Genomic DNA, 5,367 nt, shown 5'->3' with positions numbered 1-5,367 from the left:
CCCCCCCCCCCCCCTTCATCAAAACTGGTTAGTGCAAAAACAAACACCCATTATAATTTCCTTTACATAAATAAAGACATTTGCAGCATAACTTGATGCCAAAGATTTGACCAAATTGCAGAAAATAAAGTGTTTGATGTTCAACCATGATGATGAACCATAAGTTACACCCTTTGTAAATGCATGGTGCAGACAATGAATAAATGCCACCTCTTGGAGGGGGAGGGGGGCAGAACCAGTTTTAATGTTCAGCTGCAGAATCAAGAGAGTCTCGGACTCCCTGAACCCAGCGGACACACTCATGTTCAGTTTTTAATGTCCAATTAGCGGTTTGTTAATCAGCCCTGCAGCCCCGGAGACTAAAAGCCAAATCTTAGAAGCACTTTGGAAAATGACAGCTGCGCCACTGAAATCCAAAGGTAATTTCCAATGCATGTCCACAGTCCTTCAATTCACTCCAACAACAGCCCATCACAGCTGAGGGCAATTGTTGCGACCCCCCCCCCCCCCCCCCCCCCCCCCCCTGCCTCCCCTGGGGCCTTGTTACTTTCTCTCTACCACCCTGCATTCAGGATTTGCTCCTTTACCCACCCCAGCTGACAGGATCATATCCGAACTCTGGTATCCTGCAGCAGCGAAGCATTATAACCTGCTTACGTGTGTTTAGAGAAATATAAAGGAGGATAAAACCACACGTGGGCAAATTCGTAGCCAGAGAATCCTAACGTGCTTGGATCTGTTATGTTATGAGTGGGAGGCCGTCACATTTGTGTATAATTCAGGAGGAAATGTGCTAAACTGAAAAATGAATTCCTCATTTAAAGACCTGCACAATAAGAAACAGCCATCCTGAGTTTTTTATTTACTGTTTTACTGTGGCTCCTACACTATCAACATCTTTATCGTGTTCATGATTCAAGTTTTCAAACTCTTTGCAACACAAATACATTTAGTGTATAGTTTTCTTGTCCTTTTTACTTTCTTTCAAATGGATGGTTTTGTAAAGGGAAGGAAGTTAAAGTACAAAAAGCCAACAACACATTTTTTTATCTTATATAAAAAAAAAAAAAAAAGCAAAAATGACAAAAGACCTTTTGTTTTTTCTTTTGTATTCATAAATACCATTATAAGAAATGGCAATGACACAGCGTTCTGAACACAGCGGACTTTTACGGTCATCAGCAGTAGAAAAAGACACCCAAAGTTAAATAAAAGTTAGTATTTAAACAACAAAGAAGAAAGAAGGGCCTCAGTTAACAGAATATGTATTGTCCCTCTCTATTATACTGCATTTTCCCTCCACTTATGATTTAAAGCCCTGAAAACACCCTGAAAGACCTTCCCAAGAGCCCCCCTGACTTCTTTATTCTAAGTTATATATCAATTTATAGATCACTTTATGGATAAATCAAGTCATGTGTGACTTTCTTTACGGTTTTTATTATATTATGTTTTTATTTGACTTCTTGTCCTTTTTACTTTCTTTCTGATGATTGATTTTACAAAGGGAAAGAATTCATATCACAATTCAACAACATGATTCATCTTATAACAAAATACCTTTTGTTCCTCCTTTTGGAGGCATGACTAGCATTGTTAGAAATAACAACGTTGTGAACACAGCTGACTGTTACGCTCATCAGCAGAAACACAACACAGTGAAAAGTAGAGAACCAACAATGTAGAGAGAAGAGCTTCACTCTGCAGAATATGTGTGTGCTTCTCTATTTTGAATTAATTTGATAGCTATAAGTGTGACTTTATTTATTCGTAGGACATTTTATATTAGACCGCGAAGGTGACTGCGCTGCATGGCACTCACAGAGCTCACCCCTCAGCCATGGGGAGGGACACACTATACCAGACATAAGTAGGCACATACAATGGAAATTAATTCAGCATGTTTAAGTAAGTGCAGCTGTCTGGCCACCACTGAGCAGGTGCCACCCCCACCCGCCTCCATCTATCCATCCATCTATCCATCCACCTATTCAGCCATCTACACCCCTCCATTTCAGCTCCACTTCACCGACGAGCTGTAATAATTCCTCAGAGTAAGTATGCCCGGTATGAATTATGATCTCCCTGAGCCAATTCAGGGTGATGGGGATGGTTATGGTTCCGTCCCTCCATCTTTCCATCTTACAACCAACCCTTGACCTTCCTCTTTCACTTAATCCCTCCTCCACTTCTTTTGTCACTTCATCCCTCCATCTCCTCCAGGAAGCAGACTTTATAATCAGGCAGAAACGAGACCCGCCCCGGACCGTGCAAGAGGCAAGGAGCTCCAAAAAGCGCAAAAAAACCCCAAAATGTATTCTGTCTATTTTTCTTTACTTTACCCAACATCATTCTTTTCAATTCAATTTTATTTCTAGTGTCAAATCATAACAAGAGTTATCTCAAGACATTTTACAGATAGAGCAAGCCTAGCCAGACCACACTCCCCCAAGACAAGTATTTAGTGTGACAGTGGTGAGGAAAACTTCCTTTTAGAAAGAAACCCACGCTGTATACATGTCCAAAGAATGCCTCTATAACCGGAATAATACCAGAATGTCCCACTTAATTATCAGAAAATGCAATATTCTGAAAAAAGGCCTTATTCAGAATACCCAAACAAGGCTGCTTACTGCTGTTTACATGACCCAATTAGTTTATTTACATTTAGCATATTATTAAGCAGTTGCACATTTTTTTCTTCCCATCCTGTACATATTCAAATATTTCTATTATTTTATTCATATTATTATTTAATATATATTGTATGTCTGTATATTTTTCCTAATATTTCATTTATATTTATGTTTGTGCTTTGTGACTGATTTTGCTGCTGTAACACCGTAATTTCCCATTTTTCTTGGGATCAATATCTATCCATCTATCTATCTATCTATCTATCTATCTATCTATCTATCTATCTATCTAACCTGTATCAAATTTAGAATATTGTCATATTCACAGTGATAGTGGAACATTGTTGTACGTAAACGTACTGATTGTAACAACCCGGGGTGGAAGAAGTATTCAGAGCCGTAAGTAAAATACCACACTGTAGAAGTACTCTGTAACCAGTAAAAGTCCTGCATTGAAAATGTTACCTAAGTAAAAGTATGTAAGTATCATCAGGAAAATGTACTCGACAATCCAAACGGTGTTTAAATGACTATTCATTTGGACTTTTAGGCCTTTAAATTGTTGGTTAGTTTTAATTTATAATAAAACATTGTATTTTATAACTTAAATGTGTCTTAATTTGCAAAGTGACTTAAGCTGTCAGATTTGCGTAGTGGAGGGAAAAGTACAACATGTCTCTCTGAAATGTAGCAGAGTAGAAGTAGAAAGTGGCATGAAAAGAAAATACGTAAATAAAGTAGAAGTACCTCACATTTGTGCGTGCAGTATTGGAGGAAATGTACTTAGTTACATTCCACCTCTGAGTATAACCTTCAACCTTTAGTCTTTTGACCTTTGGATTATAGGAGTACCCGCAGGTTGTATCCTAGACGTCTAAAACATGTTTTGATCTGAACTGCAGTGGTGTAATGTAACTAAGTACATTTACTCCAGTACTGTACTTCAGTACACAGTTTAGCCACTTGTACTTTACTTGAGTCTTTTCTTTATAAGCCATTTTCTACTTCTACTCCGTTACATTTCAGAGAGAAATATTCTACTTTTTACTCCACTACATTCATCTTTAGTTACTAGCTAATTTACAAATTAACATTTTGCACACAGAACACATGTAGTTTATAAAATATGATGTTTTATTTTAAATAAAACTACAATATAACGACCTACAAGTCCAGCTGACATGATGACATTATTAAACACATTGTTGATGGTATGTAAGAGGCTGAGGATCACATCAAATGTATGGAGTATGGAGTTTAAAGTCATAATTATTATCTTTTTTTTTTTTAAAGAAAAAAGAAATTGACTATAAAGAAGGAATTCTGACTTTTCTTTTTTTAAATAAACAAAAATGTTAGACTTATGAATAAAGAGTCAAAAAAATTCTGACTTGATTCTGAGAACTCCAATGCATTTTTTTCATTTGACCCTAATCCTCTTCCATATGATGAAATAACCATTTCCACTTTCTAAAATGGGATTTTTCTGCATTGAGTTCTTTTACTTTTAACACTTCATTTACATTTTCTTGATTATACTTCCATATACTGTGGTAACATTTTCAGGACTTTTACAGTGTGGTTCAAGTACTTTTACTTAAGTATAGGATCTGAATACTTCTTCCACTGTCTGAGTGTCAATCAGTGCTGACAGGAGGACTAAATGTCTGCATCTGGATTCAATTACAGTTAATCCACTTTGTGTGTTTATAACTTAATAGGTTTGAGTGGAAGATGCTGTTATTATGTTTTAATTAAGTTCATATTCCTTTAAATACAGATATGGTAGGAACAAATACTTACACATCAAATACTTGCACATCAAAAACTACATCGCATGCAGATAAAAGATCGTCCACAGACCATGTTAAAAATGAAAGTATACCTGATCCAGGAGCTAAAAAACCTGTCTACACATGGTCCTTAAAGAAAAAGGGTGAAAATGAGGCCCCTTATTTAGCCTGAGGCCTTCAGGTCAAAGTGAGTCCCACCCCCCCAAAACCTCCATCCCTCCACCCTTCATCCTAACACAGCCCTCCTCCCTCTCACCTCTGTTTATTTAATCCTCTTGTTGTCCTCGGGTCACATTTGACCCGTTTTCAAAGTTTTTTTATCTGAAATTTAGGTTTATTTCATCTGAATTGCCCAAAAAGAATGCGCATGGTTCCCTACAACACTATTTAGCAAGTAAAATTAAGGATCAGATCAAAACCTTTATAGAATTTTAGCTTTTTTTCTCAATTTGTTAAGTCTTTGAATAAAAATGTAAATGAGATTATCCACATTCCACGTTCCTCTGATCTTAAAACAATGTTGTCATCTTTTTGTTTTTATTCTTTAATTAAAAAACTTTATAAAATTATGTAGAAATAAGGTTTATTGACCATGAATTCCAAGAATACGTATACAATTAACGGTGGTAGTGGGTAGAAAAAAACGACAAATATACAAAAAAAAGCATTAAAATAGATTTTTCAATTTGGACCCAGGAGTACAGGTACATGGTCGAGAGGAAGACAACCCGAGGGTTAAGTTGACTCCTTTCCTCTCCTCTCCTCTCCTCTCCTCTCCTCTCCTCTCCTCTCCCCAGCATCCATTCTCCATCCCTCCATCCACCCTCTACTTGCACTCTCCTTTTCTAAGCCGCCAGCTATTCTCCATCTTTTTGCCCTCTCTCTCTACGTCCCTTTTTCATATCTGTTGCCTTTTCATCTTACACTCCACCCCCTCC

The 5,367-nt window shown here is 37.1% G+C and overlaps 1 long non-coding RNA gene across 1 annotated transcript in view; it reads right to left on the bottom strand.

The window, feature by feature from the left end:
• The window catches only part of LOC117961052, a 16,452-nt gene that overhangs the window by 5,280 nt on the left and 5,805 nt on the right, over window positions 1–5,367 (bottom strand). The window lies entirely within an intron of this gene.

Source organism: Etheostoma cragini, chromosome 18, assembly GCF_013103735.1.
Source record: "Etheostoma cragini isolate CJK2018 chromosome 18, CSU_Ecrag_1.0, whole genome shotgun sequence".
Classification (NCBI taxonomy): Eukaryota; Metazoa; Chordata; class Actinopteri; order Perciformes; family Percidae; genus Etheostoma; species Etheostoma cragini.
The sequence above is the reverse complement of the archived record's forward strand: the minus strand, read 5'-3'. Positions and strand labels throughout refer to the sequence as shown.